The sequence below is a fragment of the Narcine bancroftii genome, chromosome 4, assembly GCF_036971445.1.
Source record: "Narcine bancroftii isolate sNarBan1 chromosome 4, sNarBan1.hap1, whole genome shotgun sequence".
NCBI lineage: Eukaryota > Metazoa > Chordata > Chondrichthyes > Torpediniformes > Narcinidae > Narcine > Narcine bancroftii.
The window spans coordinates 43,112,919-43,138,193 of NC_091472.1; the positions used below are offsets into that span (position 1 = coordinate 43,112,919).

The following is a 25,275-nucleotide window of genomic DNA, read 5'->3' on the forward strand; positions in this document are numbered from 1 at the left end:
AAAACCTAATTGGCAAGCGATTCTTTAAAGATATTTATGATGGAGGCTCTGGATTACTCTAGATCAGTGGTTTCCAAACTACCTCCTAAACTCACATTCCACCTTAAGCAATCCTTATGCCATCGATGCTCTGTGATTAGTAAGGGATTGCTTAAGGTGGTATGTGAGTGGGAAGGGAAGGTTGAGAATCACTGCCCAATTGTTACTGAAATATTTTGCTTGAGAAAAATTGTGACTGGCCCATTTCCTTTGGAGTTATGAAACGGTCCACATAATAAGTCACTTAGGTACAATTAGACCAGTGGTTTTAACCTTTTTCTTTCCACTCACACACCACCTTAAGCAATCCCTTACTAATCACAGAGCACTATAGCATAAAGATTGCTTAAGGTGGAAGGTAATGTGATAAACCACTGTTATGCTATGATTTGCTGCTGCTGGCTGGACACGCCTCCTGAGACCGATTCTACCCCTTGCATGCTACTCTTCCACTCTGCCTCAATCAGTCAATGAGGGTGACAGCTGTTCCAGTCTATAGTTAATAAAAGCTGGATAATTTCATAATTCTTGTCTTTTGTGATTATTGATGGTGCATCAGTGAGTTTAGGGTGTAGTTTGAAAACCATTGCTCTAGAACATAGTGCAATAGATCATTGGATGAGTTGGCAGGTATTGTACAAATACACCCTGGTGCAAATTGCAGAAGATATTACCTCAGCATGACATTTGCAATGTTTGTGCAAGATTGAGCAATGGTCCAGGCCCTGTTCAAATGAACATGATAATGGATTCAAGCTTACAGAAAATTTATCCCAGCATATGAGAAAAATACTGAGGCCAGCAAGTCATGAGCAGTAGACAAGCAAGCCTGCTGCTTGCTTGTGAGGTAAATATTGAAAACAGATCTTCGATCTTTGACTCACTTCGATCAGATATTCAATATCCTTTATAGAAAGAGAAATCATAGGAAAACTCAGCAGGTCTGGCAGCAAGGGCCAAAAGAAAACAGTCAACGCTTTGAGTCTGCAAGCCTTTAATTGAACAAGTCTGATCATTATCTCTCTCCTTCCATTACTACCCAGCAAAGTGCAGGAATCTAATGTTTCTGCTCCTTGACTCTCCCCAATATAACAAGGCAGTGCTCCCTTCTTCCAACCTAATTCCCCACCACAGCACAGTACAAGAAATTCACCCTCCTCCTCCTCCCTTCCTCCACCACCACTCTTGCTTTCCCCAGTGAATGTAGACCACAGCTTTTCAACTAACCCCTCCTCATCATATGACCAGCTGATTGGGCCTGTTGGCCACGCTTATTCCCAGCATGGCCTCAGGCCTATATTGGGTGGAACATTTTCAATTCTTTTCAGCTGTGTCTGAGTCTTTTCTAGGAATTTATAGGCCTTTGAATTAACACAGTGTGTTATGCTTACTGAATCCCTGAGACAGAGAGGGATTGACGTGTAATGACATAGCTCTCCTCATTGTTGTTTATGATGATCAGGCCTATTACTCCTTCTTCTTTCTTTGGCTTGGCTTCGCGGACGAAGATTTATGGAGGGGGTAAAAGCCCACGTCAGCTGCAGGCTCGATTGTGGCTGACAAGTCCGAGGCGGGACAGGCAGACACGGTTGCAGCGGTTGCAGGGGAAAATTACTCCAACTGCCTAATAATACCACTGTCCAAGTTAAGGGAGGTACTTTCTATTCATAAGATGTTTGTGATAATTTACATTCAAAGGAAATAGTGAGTGATGACGTGGCATGAGGTTTGATTAACAGATTACCAGTAATTTTTCAGTTGGATAAGGAGCTTAAGGTTCTGTTGTTCCAATTCTATTTAATATTTAGTGTTCTTAGGAACAGAAGGGCACCCAGCCCAATCGCAGAATGCAGAATGTACAAAATGCACGAACATCATATATGTTAAAACAAAGTACAAGTTATTCAAATAAAAATGATCGTGCTGCTAAGGCTCTATGCCCAATATGGCAACACTTGTGCTGAGCAGTGTACCACAATGGATTGCAGACTCTAGGGAACAGCAGACTGGTGGAGGGCACCAGAAATGGTGATGACGCCCATTGTTGAGAAGAAGTCTGGGATACAACCCTACAGGATGCATCAGACCATCTGAAAGACTCAGAGAGGCTGTGGGCTGCTGGAGACAGTCTCATGGGAACCAGGTATCTGAACCGGGCACTGAGGGCAAGAAGGGTCCTGAGAGCTTTGGGCACTGAAGGCTTCCTGATCGTATTGGAGGGTTGGATCTGGAGCTCAGGTTGCCAATGGTTTGAACTGGAGTCTGTGTGGCTGCAGAGGCTGTGGGAGCACTGGAGGCAAATCCACATGACACTCAATAGCCTCTTTTAAACTGTAGCACCTGGGTAGCTCTCCTGTGCTATAGGTGTGACTACTGTGGCAAAGGTGCTAGAAGGACCTTTTAAGTTGCGGGGGGATCTACCTATTAAATCACCAACCGGCAATTTAAGGGGGATCCCGACCCCACAATGATGCATCACGTACTCACTGGAAGTACCGCCGGATGTTTGGATGCATGCATGCAAGCACTGACGTCACCGGAAGAAGCAGGTCAGCCATTTTTATTTTCAAATCTCCTGTGGACGCGACCTAGGTAAGTTTAACTGGGTTCCCTGACTATCTCTGAGGTAGGTCAGGGACCTGGTTGGATTCGGACAGGGTTAACCAGGTCAGACCCTTTCTAACTGCCATATAACTGGGGTTCTAACCAGGAAACAGTTTGTAAGGGCCTATTGTCTCTGAAGGGACTCTCTTTTGCTTCTTTTTCTCCTGCTGTTAGTGATGCTAGGCAATGCTAGTGGCAACTCTTTTCTTGCCTTACGACAGACAAAAGTTAAAGTATATCAAGTAGATTACCTTTTTAATGAATTATTACACAACAATAAAATTCTCCCTGTAAAGTCCCTTTAGATGTTTTGCCCTGCCACAGGAAGCATTTAAAAATAGGTTGCTGTTGTCATTATTGTAAGGTACCTTTCTGCTACCTATAATTTATTCATGAGGAAGAAATTAAAGGTAATGGATTATCAGCAATTTTCTTCAATAGAAAATGACAAATGAAACAAGTAGCTTCAAGCATGAAGAAAGGGGTGGGCTCCCTCAGCTCACCACGCAGCTCCCTGACAAAGTCTGTCAATATCATTGCCATGCAGGATATCACAACTCCTATGTGGCATTCCATAAAACTCTCCACACTCTCCTTCCAAATATCGTAATACAGCTTTAAAATCTCAAAGAACTAATGAATTGTGTTTCCTGATCCTGCTATGAGATGAGGCATGAGTAGTGTCTGCTGAGGTACAAATATCTTTGCCGCTGTCCATTTCTTGGGGTTCTTCAAAGAGCAGAAATAAACATGATTATGTCAGAATTAAACCAACCCCTCCAAAAAAAAACTATACATTGTGGTGCAGTATCCATTAAGTAGCATTTGGTAATTTTTGGAAAAAAAATTCCCCTATTATATATGGCATGGAATTAATAATAGTGGCTCTTGAACCATCCCATACTACTTAACATTTAGAAAGTACTCCAAGGCCATCAAAGACCTGCCTGCACCACTAACACACCACATTTTCCATCACTGGCCAACAGTGAATGTCTATTATTGACTTTTCCTCTTTTGTTATCATATTTTTTTTCTCTTACTGTTTTAATTATGCATTAGTTGTTAGTGTGTTTTATGTACCTGGGAAGCTACGGCAAGTAAGACTATCATTGAATATGTACTTTGAACTTACTTAGGATGTCAATAAATCCTTCATTCACTCATTTAAGTCACCAATACCATGGGTCTCTTCAAAAATGTAGCTGCTTCCATTTGCCAATGGCCAGTGTAGGTTAATGTATCCATCCAGCGGTGTGGCAACACAATTTTTCACCCCCCCCCCCCTTAATGAAGTGTTGCAAAGTTATTCCCTGTCGGTGTCCAGAATGATCCAGTGTTACAAAACCAAAAGACTTAATCTTTATTTCCCTGCAGTCCATAAGGAATGATAAATTGTTCATGGGGATTTTTATCAATTGTAAGGTACAAATCATTCACAACTTCTTTTCTGAAGCTAAAACTATCCTTCATCATGCCTTGGTTAATTATGCTGTTCCTGCAAGCTGGAAGGATCACAAAAATGCTCCAGGAACTCAGCAGATGTTGCAGTGTGATTGTTCAGGCCTGAAACGTTGGTGATATGTTCAACCTCCACTCAAGTGCCCATTTTCAATTTTCGTGGCATAGTTTAGCATAGGACACTTGTGTTTTGAATTGAATGTTAAAATTTGTTTTTACTCAACATCCCAGCAATCGCAAAAGCAGTCTTTAACACAGTTGGTAGCTTCTACCAAAATTCACAAATATTGATCCCAGTGGCAAGAAATTATTACAAACATGTCAATGGATGGACTGCAGCTCCCTGAATAGTTTTCAACAATAATGAAAAAAGAGTGGATTTAAGACTGTTCATTTGATAACAAGATCATTCTGCTTATTTCCTGAACAGGCTATTGAGTAGAGCTTCTGCTTTTGTCCAAAGAATTTGGCAATAACATAGTTGAGAAATGTCTCATGGTATCTCTCTTTTATTCTAGATTTATTCATCAACAAATTAAAAGACAGCTTAATAGTACTTAAAGTGATATGGAATTCAGATTCTGCATTGGGTAGAAATTTAAGACACAATCTGTTTAGTTCTCTTTGACAAATAATATACATATTCTTCAGTGACAAGATTAATACCTCGATGCTTGAAATATTTTTGATGCATGAAACTAATTGCACATTTTACATGAACAATGTGAATATAACTCTCAGTGCTGCTCTCAAAGCAGTGCTGTTTTGAACTTTATTTGCCTTCAGAAAGGTTCTCAACTGATAGAGGTGACAAGCTCACAGCATATTATTTTGGTGTGTGTTGCCAAACTGCTTTAAACTTGGTGTGAGTCATTTCCAAACAAAATTCAGTCAGCATTTCCTACATGAAGTTTTAACCTAGTGCAGAGTAATCAACAAAATGAGAAATACAATCAACCTCACTTGATCTTAGACTTCGGAGACTGATTCTGATGCATCTAAGCTATATGAAAAAGTGAGCTCTGGGGATTTAAACAGGCTGACAATTTAGTTAAGTGAATGAGCAAGAATATGTCAAATGGATTATATTATGGATAAATATAGATTTATCCACTTGGGTGAGAAAAATGGAGAAGCAGAATATTCATTAAAAGATGGGATATTAGGGCATGTTGGATGGAGCCAAACTGCCCTTGTGCACAAAGGACAAAAAGTGAACAGTCAGATGCAGAAAATAATTAAGAAAGCAACTGGAATTTTTGACCTTTATGAGATAAAGATCACAGATGGTTCACCTCATGTGATGGTTCAAAATTTGAGTTACTTTTCCGCTGCTCCCAGCATTCCATTCTATGATTGCAATTACTTGAAAATAGTCACTTGATACATAATGCAGCACACTAACTTCAAATGTGGTGTAAATTATAGATTTGCTGTTATAAAACTAATTCAGGGTGTTTAAAATGTCAAAAATTAAGAAACCGCTGATGTGGGAAATAGGAAATGGTGGTTAGTTCAGATTAATCAATCAAATCAGTTTTGGTTGAAGATCATTTGTCAGAATTGAGGAAAAGAGAAAACAAAGTAATTTTGAGCTGCACAGAGGTTTGTGGGGGGTGGGGAGGAGGCAGAATGGATAGGATGAATGGAATATCTTGATAGTGTGAAGCCAGTGTGACCAATGGAATAAGATGTAGAAGTAATTTGTTTCATGCATTAATGGGAGGGGGAGGTAGTCCGTTAAAGAGGAAAAATGAATGAACAATATGAAATAAAGGCAGTTAGAGCATAAGATCTCAACAAAGAAATGTAGAAGATACAAAATGCAGGGCTACAGGACATACTGTGTGAATTAAACTGTGCTAATGCAGATAGAACAACCTCACTGCAAGTTAAACACTTCTCTCTGCCCAATTCTGATAAAGAGACTTCAATATGACATGTTAACATTTTTTACTCTTTTCGTAGTTGTTGGTTAACATGCGCTGAATATTTCCAACATTTTCTACTTTTATTTGAACATTATTTATTTGGGGCAGCACAGCTAGTGTACTGGTTAATGCAATGTTGTCACCACGCCAGCTATTGGGATCTGGGTTTGAATCTGGCACTGCCTGTAAGAAATGTGTACCTTCTCTCCATGTCTGTGTGGGTTTTCCCCGAGGGTTCGGGTTTCCTCCCACCATTTAAAATGTACTAGGGGTTGTAGTTTGATTGGGTGTAATTGGACAGCATGGGCTCGTGGGTCAAAATGGCCTGATACTGTGCTGTATGTCTAAAAAAGATATCAATAGCTTGATTTTTCAAGGTTTCCAAAGTCGATATATTGACCAGAGATAAATGTTGCAATATCAGTCAATACAGTATGAAGTTTAATGTGGCATATTTTCTCAGTGATACTCTATTCTGTTTCCACAACTTGTGTAAATGTTGAATTTTAAGTTGTTTACATATCAAATATTACTAAATTTAAAATTGTTCTTATTAAAATTAATCAAAAAGAAATATCAATACCAGAGTGGAGAGAGTGCAGAGAAGATTTACCAGAATGTTGCCTGGGTTTAAGCATCTGGAGTATGGGGAGAGATTGGACAGATTGGGTCTTTATTCTTTGGAGCGTAGAAGGTTGAGAGAGGACTTGATAGAAGTATTTAAGATTATGAAAGGGATAGACAGAATGGATGTGGATAGACTATTTCCATTAAGAGGAGGAAAGTTTAAAACAAGAGGACATGAGTTAAGAATTAAGGGGCAGAGGTTTAGAGGTAACATGAGGGGGAACTTCTTTACTCAGAGAGTGGTAGCTGTGTGGAATGATCTTCCGGGAGAAATAGTGGCGGCGGAGTCAATTGTATTATTTAAGAAAAGGTTGGACAGGTATATGGATGAGAAGAAGATGGAGGGTTATGGGCATTGTGCAGGGAGGTGGGACTAGAAAGGGGTGTTTGGTTCGGTGCGGACTAGAAGGGCTTAATGGCCTGTTTCCGTGCCGTAATTGTTATGTTATGTTTATGTTATGTTATTTGTCCCACCATTAATGGTGCTTGATCTGCTGAGTAGTTCCAGCAATTAGAGATTTATTTCAAATTCCCATCACCTGCAGTATACTCCTTCTGCACCATGGCCCTTGATGCTGAGTAAAAATGATGCCAACCTTCTTTTATTTGAGGTAACAAAATGCTTTGACTTTACACTCCTCAAGGAGTAGCGAGCCAGGCACATGCATAAAAAACAGCACAAGGAATTGAAGAAGTAAATAAGGAGTAATTGATCTCAATGGGACAAGGATTCTTTGAGGTCTGAAGTGCCATTTTGACGGAAGAGTAACAGAGATGGAGTGATGGCATGGCTTTGTTACTCTGCATGAAACCATTGCTCTGCAGCTCACTGTTTAAGTCAGCCTATCAATGTTTTTCTTAGTACCCCTAATCTTTACACTATGAAGATCAAAATTCAAATTTATATGACATCACATGCAACCCTGAGATTCTTTTATCTAGGCATAATTTCTAATTATTAAATGCAACAAAGAAAAACTGAGTGGAAAAGGTGACTAAAATCTTGCCCTGAAATCATGTCCCTGTAATGAGCTTCTCTTTGGAAAGTAGAATGCCTTATGCAAAAACATCACTCAGACTGCCATTAAGACCTTCATCTCATACTTTGGAAGCATTCCTCATTTTTGAAGGGTGGGGAATGAGGAGGAGAATATTATTTTCTCTCTCCTCTTCCAGTTAATGTCATAAACCTTCTGAGTGATTTGTAATATTTATGCCAGACCATATCAATTATTGTTTGGTTTGCTCAATCCGCTCCTTTCAACAGATAGGACGTTAGTTGAAAAGTGGGTGAGGCAAACTGCCAAATCTCTGCATTGCGTCCAAGTTGGCCCTCCCTCAGTCGCAGAGTGAATGAATGAGACGACAGGAGGGAAAGAAGAAAACAGTGTAGGGTTTCCATGAAGATGAATGAACAATGTAAATCAACCAAACTGGATCTATCATCAATCTTGAAAGGACCCAAAGAATCTGAAGAAAGAAAAAAATGCCTCTAGGTGATGTTGGCTATTGTCTAGATATAGACAAGGTAGTGAATGATCAGGAACAACATTGGTGGTGGAGCAAAAGGCTTTTTTCCCAAGCACACTCTTCATAAGTATGTCTGCCACAGTGATTGGAAAAGGACAATAATTTCCTTTACAATGCCCTGTTTAAATCTAAAGCAAAAAATCTCATGGTATTTAACAAAGGAGCCCACCTCACTGACTAAAGGCAAAGGAGGAAAAACCCAACACCCAACCCCAACCAACCAACTTTCCCCTGCAACCGCTGCAACCGTGTCTGCCTGTCCCGCATCGGACTTGTCAGCCACAAACGAGCCTGCAGCTGACGTGGACATTTACCTCCTCCATAAATCTTCGTCCGCGAAGCCAAGCCAAAGAAAGAAAGGGACAGAGGGAATAGTTAATTCAGATAAATAAAAACCTGATGGGCAGATGTTGAAACAAGTTTAGGAGGTAAGAAAAAAAGTTAAGAAGCCAAGGCATTTGATGAAAGAATTCCAAAGCATGGAGTCAAAGTGCTTGTCGATTCTGCAGTAGACCTGGGGATGGCTGTTGGAGAGAATGGATAGGAAACCAGAGTTAGAGGACAGGAGGTAACAAGCTCTCTGTACTACCCCGAACCCTAACTTGATTAAGTGAGAAATAGCTGCTGAGGTCATCTCAGAAAATGAAAGATTCAACACTTGTTGGAGGACAGGGAACTGATACATGATAATGACAGCAGACTGATGGGGGAAGCAAAGTGCAATGAGAGAGAGAATGTGGGCACCACAATTTGCTTTGAAGTCTCAAGAAAATGTCCAAAAGGGAGTTGGACAAATCAAATCTCGAATGGTCAATGTTGCTGGTTGCAGTTTTGAAGACAAGGCATGTAATTGTGTAGAAGTGGATATAGACATGTGAGATGCATGCTCATCCATAGATTGAACAGAATATCACAACTGTGTTCAATTTATTTTAAGCTTTGAGTGAGTAACCGTAAACCAAAATGGAGACAAGTACTAAAGAGGGCCATTTCAGAAAATGAAATTTAATGGAAGGACATCCACAATGGAATCTCAGTCTGATATCATAGAAAAACATGGGAGTCTGATGAGATGACGGAAAGATCCATGAAGGTCCTATCAAAATAAGCATGGATGCTGAATTCCTCCATGCTTAAAGAAGATGTCATTACTTGTGATTAGCATCAATTAAAAGGACAGAGTTTAAAAAAAAATATCCCAAGGGTGACTCTGGTGAAGAATCAAGTCTGGAGGTGAACAAGCCAAATGGGAACAGGCAAGTTTGGCAGCAATTGAAAGGGAATACATCTGTTGAGGAGAGTTGATCGGGAGGGCTGTCACAGACGTTATCAAAATACCTGTGGATGAGTGTGTCACCATCAAATCATTCAATATTTTCCCAAACCAGAAGCCGTGGATATACAATGAAATCCGAAACCTGCTGAGAGCCAGATCTCAGGATTTGAGGATCAAGATCAGTGCAGAAGGAGCAAGTATGATCTGAAAAAATCTATCTCCCAGGTGAAGTGGAGGTTCTGGATGAAAATAGAAACAACAAGAGACACCTGGCAGCTGTGGCAGGGCCTACATGCCATAACCTGCTACAAAACCAAAACCGGTGAAATAGCAGATGGAAAAGCTTCACTTCCTGAAGACCTTAATGCCTTCTATGCCAGATTTGATGACAGTAACAGCGAAGAACAACCCTTCGCACACTCATGTACCCTGATGATCCCATCCTGTCCGTATCTGAGGATGACGTGTGTTGTCTTCATGAGAGTGAATCCGAAGAAAGCATCCAGCCCGGACGGAGTACCTGGCCGAGAATTAAAAATTTGTACTGACTAATTTACCAATGTATTCACAGATATCTTCAATATCTCACTCCAGAAGGGTGCATATCTTCAATGTCTCACTCCAGCTCGTGTGGTAGCCATTTGTTTCAAATAGGCATCAATCATACCAGTGCCCTAGAAGAGTGTGATAACCTGCCTTAATGACTATCGACCAGTAGATCTTAGATCAAGTACTTTGGCAAGGCTGGGGTTAAAGCATATCAGTTTCTGTCTGAGCTGTGACATGGATATTTTCCAATTCACCTATTGTAGAAACAGGTCTATGGCAGATGCCATCTCATTGGCTCTACCCAAAGCCTTGAACACCAGGATGCTCTTTATTAGAATCAGAATTTTATTTTCATGAACAAATGATGAAATTTGGTATTTTCAGTGTTATTGATGAGAGTTCAGCATTTAATACCATTATCCCCTCAAAATTGATCAGCAAATTCCAAGACCTGGTACTCAACATCTCACTGTGTAATTGGATCATGGACTTCCTCACTTCCAGACCACAATCAGTGAAGATTGGTAAGAACATCTCTTTCACAATCTCCATCAGTACTGGAGCACCACAAGGCTGTGTTCTTAGCCCTCTGCTCTACTCACTTTACATATTCAACTATGTGGCTCAGTACAACACTAACACCAGCTACATATTTGCTGACGATACTATGGTAATGGTTTGTATAAAGAAAGGTGATGTGTCAACATACAGGATGGAGTTTTAAATCTTGGCTGAATGGTGCCCCAACAACAACCTTGCATTCAATGTCACCAAAACTAAGGAGCTGATTGTTGACTTCAGGAGGGGAAAGCCAGAGGTAGACAATGCAGTGATCATTGTGGGATCAGAGGTGGAGAGGGTGAGCAAGTTCAGGTTCTTTGGAGTCACTATCTTGGAGGATCATTCCTGGACCCAAGACCCTAATGGCATCATGAAGAAAACACATCAGCGCCTCTGTTTCCTCAGGAGTTTGTATGGCACCATAAATCCTGGCAGATGTGTGCTGGAGTGTACTGACTGGCTGCACCATGGTCTAATATGAGGACACTGATACCCTTGAGTATAAAGCCCTCCAAAAGATAGTGGACACACCCCAGGACATCACAGGCAAAACCCTCCCACTATTGAGAACGCTGCCCTTAGAGCACAGCAGCAATCATCAAGGATCCACCCCACTCAGCACACATTCTGTTCTCACTGCTATCATCAGGGAAGAGGTATAGGTGCCACAAGACTCACACCACCAGCTGCTACCCCTCCAACATCAGACTCCTTAATAACAAACTCAATCAGGGACTAAATAAGGACTCGTGCACTTTATTGATTTAAAAAAAAAATTCTCTCTGTATTGCAGTCATTTTGTTTACATTCATTTACATTAATTATCTGTTAGCAATTCTCTATTTATTTACATGTGTGCACCGTATATACTTTTTTTTGCATGACCAATATGTGGTAATTCTACCTTCACTGCAGAAAAAAGAATCTCAGGGTTGTATGTAATGTCATGTATGTACTCTGACAATAAATAAATCTGAAATCTGAAGATGAGCAATCACCTGTGTAATACTACAAAAAAAAAAGGTTAAGGTGGCATAAAGCATCGTGCTTTTGGTCATTAGTATCGCTGGTGACTTTGACGGAGTGTGATATGGTGAAAATCAGATGGAAACATATGATCCAGAAGGGAGCATGCAATTGGGAAGTAGTGGCCCATCACAGTACAAGGGTAAGATTGGATAATATAGAATACAGATGAATCAAGAGAAGGCATTTTGTAGATGATGTTTCTTGTTTTCTCTGATTAAAGTAATCCTTCATAATAAAACAAATGTTTATTTGGAATTGGCATTTCCTTTTACAGGATGTGGGCACCATTGTTAAGGCTCACATTTTCTACCCCTCTCTAGTTCCATTTGAGATACTGGTCATATGCCACTGTCTTAAGTTGTGCAGTCCTTCTACTGAAGGTGCTCCTGCAGAGCTGTTGACTGAGGAGTTCTATAATTTGAACACAGTGACAAAGAAGGGAAAGTGATATATTTCCAAATCAATACAATAACACAAAAGGAGGACATTTTGCTAATTTATTTCCCTGTAAGCTGCAACTTCTCTGTCACATGCCCACCAATTTTTCCTTGGTTCTTTCGCGACATACTAACAGTAGGCAATTGACCTACTAGTTCATTTTGGCATTATACAAGGGAAGCAAAACACCATCACCAATTGGCACGTTGATATAATCCAAAATCAGAATTGAATCTGGGTTCTTGGGCTTTGGGGTCAACTGCAGGTGGAAGTATTTACATTGATCGAGGTTGTGGGATGGGAAGGTGTGGTCATAAAAGTCTAAGCAAGTAACTGCAGTGCATTTTATAAATGGCACACACTGCAGTCATCATGCAGCCAGTGGTGGATGAAATTAATACTTAGTGTAATGAGTGGGGTGTGACTATAGTGGGATACTTTGTCTTAGATGGTCTTCTTTAAGGCTGTTGGAGTTGCATTCATCCAAGAAAGTGTATTACACTCTTGATGTGTTAATGTAGATAGTAGAAGGACATTGGGATGTCAAAAAGTGAACCATTCATCCTGGAATTCCTGCTCTGACTGCTCTTGCAGTGATTTTATTATCAGGACAGTCCATCTGAGCTTCTGGCCAATAGTGGCATCTCAGGATGTTGATTGTTGGAGACTCAATAACAGTAATGCCATTGAATGACAGGTGTAGGTCATTGGATCTTCTCTCTTTTGGAGAGTTGTTTCATCTCTCTCTTCAGAAGAAAGCCATTGTCAGGCACTTTTGAGGAACAAGGGTGACCTGCAACTGTAAAACAGGATGGCCAAACTATGGCCCATGGGCCAACTGCAGCCCATTGACCATTTAAAAGTGGCTCGTATGAAGAAGAAAGAAATGTCGGTTTTGCTGGAACTGCTGTAATGGCAACGCTGCTGCTAGTTTAGACCCTGGAGAGTGGGAAGCGAAGTCTCAGCACTCCTTCATGGGGTCCAACCACCCAGTCCAACTCCCATCTGCTCCATACAGACTTAAACAACCTGTTAAAGGAGCTGACAGTGGTTGAAAACTGCTGGGATTCATCTCCTTTGGCCTGTTACTCCTTATATTTTTCCGCATGTGGCCAACAACCAAAAAGATTTAGCCACCTTTGCTTAAGAATATTGTCTAGAGCTCATGGCATGCAGGCGTGGACTGCTTTATTTTGTGAGTTCTTGCAAACAGACTTAAACATGAGATCATTCCTAATTCTGACCCTGTGATGGAATTGGTGACATGATTGAAAATGGTTGGACTGAAGACCATATCCTGAGGAATTCTGCGGTGATACCTTAGGCTGTTCGACCTCCAAGAACCAAAACATCCTCCTTTGTGCAAGATGTGGTGGCAGCCTGTGAAGTGTTTTCCCCTGATGCCCATTGGTTTCAGTTTTGAAAGCAAAAATAGTAAGACTTTCTTTTGGATCCTCTGCTTTCTGCAGATTGGCCTTGAAGAGGGTCAGGAAATTTATTTTGCTTTGCTTATTTAAGTATTTTGCCAAACAGGAAGCATCTGTTTATAGGACAACTTGTTGATTCTGAGAGAATCAGTTCTTTAAAGACATCTAGACTCTGTCCAAATGAAATATGTGGGTTTTCCATGGAGGCTATGCTAAAGCCAAAGGTCTTTACCCCATCTATTCCCTAGATATGTTCCTCCACAGAAAAAAAATGACATCTGTTGTCAATGTGAAGAAATAAAATGGTTTATGGTGTAATATCCAGCAAAAAAGATTGGTTTTCCACGGTCTGAGGAATTTGTTGTGGTGGTTTGAAGTCATGCTAAACAAAATATATTATTATGTTTCTGGCAAAAAATGTTCACCACCTCATGTGCCTTGTGAGGGATTTAACTTTGCTTTGGAGGAATTATACCAGATGAAAGGCGTTCCCAAAGGAAGACAGTCAGAAAGTCTTGCAGCATGGAACAGGCCCTTCATCCCAACTTGTCCATATATAAAACTTTCTTTGAAACTTCAGGATGTCTACAGCTGATGGGATTCTGAAATGTGAGATGTGTAGAAAATCTTCTCATAAGCAGGAATACCCTATTTTAATGGTAGAAGTAATGGACTGAAAGAGTTCCAAACCCTTTTACCTTCTTTCTTCGATTTAAATGCAGGCAGAGAATAATTTCAAAATAAGTTTTTAAAAAAAGCTTCCATCCTTCTATGGCCTCACAATTGAATTCTTGAAGCTGAGTTAGCAATTGGGGCAGTCTTTGAAACTTTCGTTGCCTCCAAATGATGAAGATCAGTACAGTTGTGATGCACAGCAAATAACTCGAGAGGCTAAGAATGAGTCACTGATCTACAGGCTTTTATTCACATTGGACAGGGACTTCATCCTGTGCCATGACCAGCGGCTTTCTGGGGAAGGGGGTCAAGGTGTTAGACGCTTTATACAAGGTCAAAAGAGGGAGGAGCCACAGGTACAGTCACAAGATGGGGTAGAACCAGGTAATCAGTAAATCAGGAATACAACAATTTGCCACATTCACCCCTTTTTTTATTGTCTGGTGGAGTGACATGGGGCACAAAGTCTTACAGGTTAAGCCGGTCCAGTGGCTTGATCTTCCGTACTGACTGGCGGAACACTGGTTGTTGGGTTGCGGCCTGGGGCTGTCTTGTCCCAGACTTCCAGCGCTGTGTCAATCTGCTGGGGACATGATGGCTCGGCCAGAGTGACTGGGGTAGGGGGAAGGATGCAGCAGTACATATTATGTATCCGTGTAAGGAGGTGGGGTTGCTGCTTGGTGGGTATGCTCCTCAGGGGCCCCCGTATGCGTGGGGTCCCAGATGGAGTCTCCTTCCTCACGCCCATCTGGGTAGGCCATGTACGTGTGGAGGAGCTATACCCTTTCAACCGGGGGGGGGGGGTGGTCATTATTATGGCCCCTCACGTTTACATAGCAGGACTGGCCCTGGAGAAATCAGCTAGGAGGTGAGTTGGTGAGGGCTGTTCTGGTCCAGCACCACTGAGGCCAGGATCCATCCTTGGTCTGACCCACAATGACTTTCATCTGGGGACATTATTTCAGTGTCCACGCAGTAGCGTGGGTCTCCACGGAAGTTGGCAGCATCCAAGATGGCGGCCCCCATGTCACAGAGTGGTCATCCCCGAAAGATGCCGGCGCCCAAGATGGCAGCTGTTACACCATGCATTCGGCAGTGCTGGGGCTAGAGGGCTGTGATTGGCATACTCTTTCATAGTGGCCCTTCTTCCTGCACTTGGAGCATATCGCATCACTCGCCAAGCAGTGTTTTTGGGAGTGTTTTGCCTGACCACAAAAGCAGCACTTTTGGTGTTCCTGGCACACAGCAGCTGTGGTGGGCTCATTAATCAGGAGCAGTAATGGACTGGTGCCATGTAAACTGTGTCACAGGATGGTGAACCCTGTGTAGCCCCGTTCGCCGAGTCTGCTTCCGCGTTGCAGAGGGCGATTTCCTGCAATTGTCCCTTTTATTTCTAATTTACTCTGCTAGAGAAACCTCTGGCACAAATGCTCGGACCTGATGCCTGCAACATAGGTGTCCCGGATCATGTCCTCCGTATTTTGAGCAGCTGATACTGCCTGGTAGTTGCTCGCAAGGCCTGGAGGAACTGATCGACCGATTCGACCAATTTGTCAGGTCAGTATTGATGGGTGGCCAGCCTGTGCCTGGTGTTTACTTTGTTAACTTTCTCCAAGTATTGTCCCTTGAGTATATCCATTGTTTCCACGTATGTGGTGGCGTCACTGATCACTGGGAACACTCGGGGTCTGACCCGGGAGAAGAGTAGATGCAGACTGTTTGCGTCGGTGGCCACGATGCGGCTGAGTTTTGTAGGAAGACCTCGAAACAACGTAGCCAGAGTCTGAGGCATCAGGCAAGTGTGGGTCGATCTCCAGTTTGTCAGGTTTCAGGAGTTGGTCCATTATTGCCGATGAAATCAAAAGAAATTGTGAATAAAATTGACGCGCAGTAAATAACTCGAGAGGCTGAGATTGTCACCGATCTACAGGCTTTTATTCACAATGGACAAGAAACTCATCCTGTGCCGCGACCCAGGCTTTCTGGGGAAGGGTCAAGGTGTTAGAGGCTTTATACAAGGTCAAAAAAGGGAGGGGCCACAGGTACAGTCACAGGATGGAACAGAGCCAGGGAATTAGGAATTCAGCAGTTTATCACATGTTGCATATCACCCTGTGGTACCTCAGCAACGAAACTATGACAGGTTGAAAAGTTGTGGGAGTCATTACTGAATTCCTCCTACCAATTCAACTGGACCTATATCTCAGTAGGGAATGTACACTTACACAATAAGGAAAAAATTTAGGTTAATGGAATTATTCCTTTATCATTGCCATTCTGCATATATGATTGTATGTATTGTGTCTATATGTGTGAATTATATGTTAAAAATTCCCTCTTCTAGCCTTCTCTGATTCTCAAGTTCAAATTTAAGTTCAAGTTTATTATAATCTGATTACACAAGTACAACCTGACGAAACATTGTTTTCCAGTTCTTGGGCAAGGCACAACCAGATATAGCACACATACAGACAAGCAATACATATGCAGGACAAATATACAGCTATTCCCCGACATACGTCCAAGTTCCGTTTTGATCGACCGGTTATATCTCGAAATGGATGCAAGTCAAAAGTATGTTAGCATGGCACGTAGTAGTCATAAATCAAGTCATTTTCAATTCCAAATCAACTGTCTCCTTCAGCTTCTTACCAGATCTTTCGGAGTTTTTCCTCTTGCTCGCCATCTTCTTTGTTGGGCATATCACGCTTGCTAAATGGAAACTGAGAGACGGTCACAATCGTACACATGCAGCCATTAATTTTTTTTGGTTGTATGTACAGATACACGGTCATAAATCACATAGGTCATAGGTCGGGACACATATTAAAATGAATAAATAAATCTTCTTTAGTAAATATTAGAGTCCTGGATGGCTAGTGTAGATAATTTGAGAAGTAACTTGACAAGTAATCCTTGGATTTTTGAGACCATGGAGATATTTGTAATTCAAGCCATAGTTATTGATTTGAAGGTTTAGATTTGCGTTTTCAGCTATTGTTACCATAAAATCTAAAGGGTAATATGAGAAGTAACATCAATTATTCTGCAATTAATGTTATTCAGAGAGCAACATGTCCTCATTAGAGGATTTTTTTTTCTCCAGAATTATGACACACTGGTATATTAGGATTATGGTCATATTTCTATGCCGATTTCAATATTGTGGCAAAATGATTTCAGCTGCTGAGATCAAGACACGAGACCAAGAGTTCAGCAGATATGGCAGCAAGCTCAGCCTGGTCTCACATGGCTAAGTTGGAAGTCCTAGAATCTGAAGGCCTCAGACCTGAATTATTGGTACGAGACTGCATTTTGTGGGTTAACCGGAGACAATAACACAGTTATCGTTCTACTGACAAACCAGTAAGAGCTGAACAAAATCTCTAAACCATTGATCATCACATCCAGAGCTAATGGAGGAATTCCTCATTTTGCTTGCAAACATAACCAATTGACATTTTGTGGGTGTGTATGTTGTGGTGGTGATTCACCTATACCATGATTAAATATGTGAGGAGTTTCCACATCTAATTTCAGAGACTGAATTTATGGTCCTAAAGTTTACATGAAGGCAGAAAGATGTCAAGGTTGAAGTTAGTTAATGGGCTGCTGGAACACGTCAGATACAGCGACATGCATTGATCCTGAGTGATTCACCATCAGGATGACCTGCTGGCACCGATTTCTTCTATCATATTGCAGGTGGGCTTCCATCTGAGCAGTAATCAGGCCAATGTGTGCTTAGTTCCGAGATCAGACATGATTAAGAATTTCCAGGCTTATGCTGGAGCTCAGCTGGGTGCGCATGGGGAGGCTGAATGAGGCCACGTTAATCAGATGAGGTCTGGGATATGGAGGTCCTGATGAGTTTACCGGCAGGACTTTGTTATTGGTTTATTCTTTCATTCTCCACTCAGCAGCCAGCTGAGCTGACAGGTCGGCTCTCTGCCAGGTGAAAAAATCCAGCCTCATGTCAAACATCTGGGAGAAGAAGAAGAAGACAGAATGAAGCTCTTGAGCACTTTGCACAATATACACGAAGCTCCGTTTTTAAGATTGATTCTGGCCATAAGGACAATTTTCAGTGCTAGTGGCCATGCGTTCCTGTCTCATGTTGTTGAATTCAATGATATAACAGAACACCTCTATCTCCAGAACAGCTGCCTCAGCTGTGAGTGGTGTCAGAAGGTGAATCCCATCCTGCCTTGAGGAACCACTGACTGTGTTGTAGCTTCATGATGGAAGAAGCAGTTCTTGGCAATGGAACAGTGAACAGGCTGCAGGTCAGAACCTCAGCTGTGATCGTGGCAGTCAGCAGAAGGGAGGCTGAAGGAATGCCAAGCCAAGTGGACCACCTCTGCTCCTCCTAGCCAAGGAGGAGAATGTTAAAAGGTGTTAATCTTTCGGGGTTGGCTTGTCCTTCCTCCACTTCTCTGCTAGTTTCTTGAAGCTAAAGGACTGAGACATATTGAGGTAAATTTTAAAGCAGTCATGGAAACAGGACAGAGGCACTTTGTGAATACTAGGCAGTGTTATTAAGGCTAACCTCCCAACACCATATGCCCATAAATTGGCAGCTTACCCAAGATAGGTGGTAAGTCTGATGAATGTGTAACTTTTCGTCTAATAGCATTTATCCAAAAGGTAAATTTTCAATAATTTCCAAGGGGCAAAGAGGTTTTGGAATGCTCAGTTGTTTTCACTGATGTGAACTAATTAGCTGCACTGGACTCTGGGTTCATGTTCATGGGGTTCTGATCTCAGAATGCATGATGGGGCAATCTGTGATGGTCTGCTGGTTGGTCACTCCAGCTCTATTGGAGTGAGGAGAGTCAATGGGGGAAGCTTGAAAAACACAATTTCCTTCTGATGTGGCACTGTCTCAGTTCATGGCACTAGGGAACAGTGAGACTAAATTGCGGATCAGCCCAAGCTGATCATTTTTAGTTGAAGACATCACTCCCTTCTTGTTTGGGAACTAATGATTTGAAATGTTCTATAATTCACAGAAGACTGAAACTGCTTTCCAGCACCCATCCCTGTACATTACTTTACACAGAGCTTTGCCAGAGGTCGTCTCACTAAGTTGATTGTGGCCAATGCCTGGAATCTACACATAGTTCTCATAAAACCTTCACGGTCTCTCAGACTTATTAATTTCATGCACTGAGATGATATCAGCCCATTTGAAACACAGGAGGCCTCTGTTATAGATGTCTAAATTTGAAACATTCCCAGGATAGCAATGAACAAAGCTCTCCTTCCTTTCAGGAAAATCCTGGACACTCACTCCCAAAGGCCTGTTGCAGCACAGAACTCGCTGGAAAAACAGGAAACACATGTGAATGCCAGATACAGTTAAGTAATGTTAACTCTTGGAGATCACCGAGGATCTTAAATTCAAAAGAAAACAGGCGACTCATTTCCCTCCACACAAGGTGAATGAATCACAGGTGGCAAAAATCACTTTGCCTTTAGACAGTAAAAGTGAAAAGTAATTCTCAAATATATTATCTAAAATAATAAGAGAGAAAATGGCTATTTCAATCAATTATGATAAATCTCTCAAGCTATTTTGGCCTTTAAAGTCTCCAAACCTATGCGACTTCTGATGAGCGCAATAGGTCTGTAGTGAATCTTTCGGAAGATTCGACTGCAGTCCTTTGCCCAAGTTCAGCAACAGGAAAATGGAATTGAGCTCAGCATCACCAGTCAGCACCATTAACACTTGAGCAGATGCAAAGACCATCAAATGCTCTGGCTTCACAATTCCCAATTGCCATTAGAATTCAGCTGGAGAGTCCTCACAGGACTATAGGGTTGGGCTCCATAGGCACTCACTGACCAGCCAACAGAGGCTGAATGCCTGTGGCTCGGCAAAGATCAAATGCATGGGACAAGACTGCCGAACTGTTATGAAGTCATATTCTGACATGAATCAGTACCATGTGAAGAGAAAAGGGATAAAGTAACTTTATATTCCTTCTTATTAGTGTAATTTTATTCCTACATAAAATTTTTCATAGTCTCTGAGGAACTGTTTTTAGATTTACTGATGCTCGTAAAACACAATTAAACCAGCTTATGTTGAGAACTAAAATATGGATTTGATTTTCAATTAATCTTTCAAAAACTTAAATAAAACTCCTGGAAGAAATATGTACTAAATATTTCAATGCTAAATGGTAATGATAAAGGCTTCTGTGTAGCAGTCAGCTCTCAGCTGCACACAGGGGTTAAGTCTATGCCTCATTGTGACCTTGCATAGACCTCAGTCATAAGACCAAGGTCTTGGCAGTGCTGTGAATCCCATGCTGGGAATGCACAGAGGAGCTGCTGGAATTAGAATGATATGAGTTGGAATGCAGCATCAGCAGCTGGCGAGCCATTTTTCTGAAAGGCGCAGTTATCCCAAACACTATAAAAACATACAGTGATCTTGGGAATTTTTTTCCTTCTCTCCCACTCTTTAAACGCTTTTGTAATTAAACTAAACTCCGAGACACTGTTGTAATTTTTATGGAACCAATGTTTACAGCCAGTCTTGTTTTTTTTTAAGTTCTGAGAAAGGCTAAACAGGCACTCAGCAACCTTTGCCTCATGAAGATTAAAAATATAAATTATTAACAAATCTGAAACATAGTTTTTCAGGAGGGAATGTACAGAGTTACGCAAGTCTTTAAAGAAAAATCTTGGCATTGAATAAAAGTTGTTTTTCTGTTAATTATATCTTAAAATGAATGGGAGGATATTCTCTCCAGATTGTGATACAAATCCTGTCTCAATGAATGACTTGTGAATGATTAATTTTTACAATTAGATTATTATTTTTCTTCTGTTCTCCTAGTTGGCAATGAACTGATAACCACGGCGGTATTCAGGCTAAAGCACGAAGGAAATGTGGCCGAAACCAATGAATGATTTTTCAGTAGGTGTTTGAAAACATCCAATACCCTTGTGACACTGGAAATGAGCAAATATCTTCTCATCCTTTTGACTTTGCAGGCACAATCCTGAGGACATCACAACCAATGGTGTCCATTAATTTTGTTTTCATCCTGCTTCCTCTTGCAGTTTACAGGTCTTGCAAAATGCAGTAATTTCCCAAGCTGCATTAAAACATAAGAAAACTGTAAAGAAGGAAGTACTTCCAATTTCACTCATATTGCATTATGTCACAAAGTGCAGCTGCTCTTCACAACATTGAGTAAATTCATAGAGGAGTAAAAAAAAGTCGCTGTCGAATCCATGTAAAACTTCCCTTCCAATTTCCAGTGACCCTTCAGTTTCCAACATCAAATCTTTGGTTCTCTCAGTGAGGAAGGTGATGCAGAATCAATAAGCAAGCCTCTCGTGGGGCCTCTCCTAGACCAGACCATCTCACCATTAATGCATCCTGGTAGTGAATGGTGGAAGGGTTCTTTCAGCCTGACTTTCAATGTACAAGACCACCTGAAAATAGTGGCAAAAAAAAGGCACCTGCCCTCCTCAAGCCTGCCATAATATCTGACCCAGCATTGCCTTCCTCCATAACCAATCCCAATAGTCCCTCATCCCCCAATTGTTCAAAAACATACTTGGCCTTCAATCCTTCATGGCTTACTTGCAACCGTTCTCGCTCATAGGGGTTCGGGAGAAGGTATATGTAGTTGTCCACCAGCAAACTCAGGGAGCACTGGTAAAAGTGGTGTAAGATCATCAACCTCATCCCATCCACTGTACCTTCACCAGCCTGCTATCTCCTTCCCCCAAAAAACATTTCATTTGATTTGTTTTTTTAGATAAAGTTCATTCTTAAAAAATGACATTCCCTTAGATAAATAAAAGGGAAAAACATGGTTTCAATCGAGATTATAAGCATCCAGAACCAATCATCTTCTGATTATTCTCCAGTGACCCCTGCTGGGTTTTAAATGTATGTGTACATGTCCAACAAGTCCATGTCTCTGAGAGAAAAGTTTGAGTGTACATGTTCAAAGCATTGTTGAAAATGTGTAGCATCCACATTGACTCCCAGGAATCTCCAGCCCTTTGATGAAACAAAATGGAGAGAAACATTGGGGATGGCATTGAGACACTCAAGTCAGGGGTGCACAGAGACCTTCCGATTGCCATGAAGAGACTACACCACCTCACAGTATCCACCTGCCTGTCCTTCTATCCAGAGTCAGTGCCGAGGGGATGGGGTTTCCGAAGGGCCCCATATGCTCACGGCTATCGCTTGCCATCAGACCTGCCCCCACCTGCATCACTAGCACACATGAAGCAGCATCTAGCTTGATGTCCACTAGTGACTCTCCCAGCAATAAATGCAATGCTACATCAGAGGGACAGAGGTCTATAGCGTACATCAGCAGGTGTACCCTCCCGCACCCTCTGCCCACCCTGAGCGACTTTATGAGTGTTGCACTGTTCCGACCCCAGTCATGCTAATGCCCCCCTCTAGTACTCGTTCTGGCACCAACCCTGCTCCTATCCCATCCAGTTCTGCCTTCCCCATCTATAGTAGGGTTCCTACACCAACCTTTTTTTTACCTACCCCAAAACCCACAAAACTGAGGGACTGCCTGTGAAGAAGGAAGAAAATCAGATAAGGCCAGGTTACAAAATCAACCCTCAATGTCCAGTCTCAACTAGACCTAAATTATCGGAAAAAAAAAAGACCCACGCTTGGGTATCAATAAAAAAATAGAATAGTTCAAGCAAAATACTTACTGGATTCTAAAAGAGAGAGCAAAGCATATTTTGGACCAAAGAATGGGTGCCTAAGGTCTTCTTTTGTAGTTACTGTACCATATGGAGCTTCAGCATTCTTCATCTGTCCTGGGGGACCACATGTGTGTAAAGCATCTCCGGCTTCTTTGAGTTGGCAGCTGAGGTCACTGCAGAAGATCAGGGAGGATGAAAGTTTCCTGGATCACTTGTGTCCAAAGATTGCCATCAAAGAGAGTTCAGGGGAGTATATAGGGGTCACCCAGAAGTGTAGTCATAGGTTAGAAGTGCAGGACTCAACAGGTTTCGAATGAAAATTGTGGAGAAACTGTGGGAAGAGGCTATTTAGATAATTCATTCTACCACCTCCAGCACTCGCTCTGGGCTCATTCAGTTAAGATACTACACAGGGTTCACTTATCAAATTCCAGACCATCAGCCATTTATCCTGAAATAGAGGACAAATGTAATAGGTGCAATGGCTCTCCTTCTACCTAAGCCACATGCTCGATCAGTGCCCCAAAATACAAGGGTTCTGGAGTTGTATCTCAGCACACTATCCAAAATATTTAAAGTCAACTTGCAACCCTGCTCGTTGACTGGAATATTTGGAATCTCTGACAACTCCCTAAATTCCCTGCAGAAAGACGCAATAGCATTTATGTCCCTATTAATCAAGCATCCAATCTTGCTACACTGGAAGTCTGACAGGGGTTCTTCAATTACACAATGGATTAAGATTTCTTTATTAAACTGGAGAAAATCAAATACACATTAAGAGGGTCCACTGAAAAACTTTTCTACAAATGGCAACCTTTTATGCATTTTTTTTCTCTGAATTATGAGTGCTTATGGAGTAAAAGACTAACAATGAAATGGTTGTACTAGTACAATCAGCAATATATCGATGATACTGTCAACAAAGGGGCCAAGGTGGTTAGGGGGTGGTTTGTCCGGGCATGTATCTGAGGATGTATACCATTTTTCTGTTTTTTTTAAAAAAGGAAATAAGAGCACAATATACATCTGTATAATACACACAAAGTTATTTCTGATGCTCAATAAATATATTTTGATAAACAAGTGTGGGAATGCATAGTGTGTTGGCCACTCTCAGACAGCTGAATGTGGCTATACTTTGCAAGCGCAAGTCCAAACCGTGGGGACTGATGACAAGGGACTACACAAAGAGAACTGCTTGGATCTACAGTACTGCCCAAAGCAGATTTGGCAGCTCAAAACAAGGAATCCATGAACATCTGTGGACATCAGTGGCAGCTGAATCATAGATCACCACAACTGGTAACCTCAGAGTCCAGCATGACAGTTAACCCATGGGGAGAATGGTCTACTTCAATGAGAAGTGCTAAAAGGCAGGCTAAAAACAACAGCAGCCATACATAATAATGAAGTGGCAATCCAGAACAACATGGATGTTAAACAAAAACCATGCAAAACTAACTGGTCTCTGTACCGACAATAACCACATCAGCAGTGCGAGTATAATTTAATAAACTAATATGTACACTAAGAGGTCTTGTCTCTCTGCGAGACGAACCTGGAAGGCTAGACTGTAGCTCTGGACTGCTTTAAAGACAAGGTCACTGGGATGACCTCTGGTGGTCTAGTGGTGTCATTACATATCACCACAATCTCAGAGCCAAGTGCTCAGAGCAAAACACTGAACCATGATTATGAGCAATTAAACACTGATAGGCGGAAGAGGTTTCAAGATATCCCCACCTCCAGTGATGCCATGCCTGAGGATGAATGGCTGACGCCTGGGCAACTTGGTTTCACCAGAAATGCAGAACAAATCATCAACCTCACTTTCTTCCTGAGATCCCATTGACCAAAGGGCTTCACCATTCACAACCTGGATCAGATATCAGACTCTGGCAAAGAGAGATGGGGCAGTCTGTGCTTTTTAGTTAATACAGGCTGATGCATGGATGTTGGGGTTGTCAACAACCAAAAAAAGACTTTTGTTTGAGTGCCTGTCTACATTTTGTCATATCTCGATGAAGGGCTGAAGCCCAAAATGTTGGTTATGTATCTTTATCTTTGCTATATAAAGTACACTGTTTGACCTGCTGAGTTTCTCCAGCATTGTGTTTTTATTTTAACCTCTCACTCAATGTCACCAAAACCAAATAGCTGATGGTAGAATTTAGGAAGGCAAAACTAGAGGTGTATGATTCAGTGATCATTGAGGGATCAGAGGTGGAGACGATGATCAAATTTAAATTCCTGGGAGTCACTATCTTGGAGGATCTTTCCTAGACCCAGCATACTTATGTCATTGTGAAAATAGCACATCATTGTCTTTAATTCCTCAGGAATTTGCGGAGGTTTGGTACGATATCAGAATCTGTGAAGAGTGTGCTGACTGGCTGCATCATCGTCTCGTATG

General features: G+C 41.6%; 1 long non-coding RNA gene across 2 annotated transcripts; it reads left to right on the forward strand.

Annotated features, from left to right (window-relative positions):
- The first annotated feature begins 785 nt into the window (after positions 1–785).
- On the forward strand, positions 786–24,959 carry LOC138760499 (uncharacterized). 2 transcript variants are annotated; one of them, XR_011355662.1, is made up of 3 exons: positions 786–886; positions 19,422–19,507; positions 20,998–24,959. It is a non-coding gene; the product is annotated as an uncharacterized lncRNA (long non-coding RNA). The 2 variants fall into 2 exon arrangements; XR_011355661.1 differs by lacking the exon at positions 786–886 and adding an exon at positions 15,563–15,704.
- Positions 24,960–25,275: the final 316 nt, after the last annotated feature.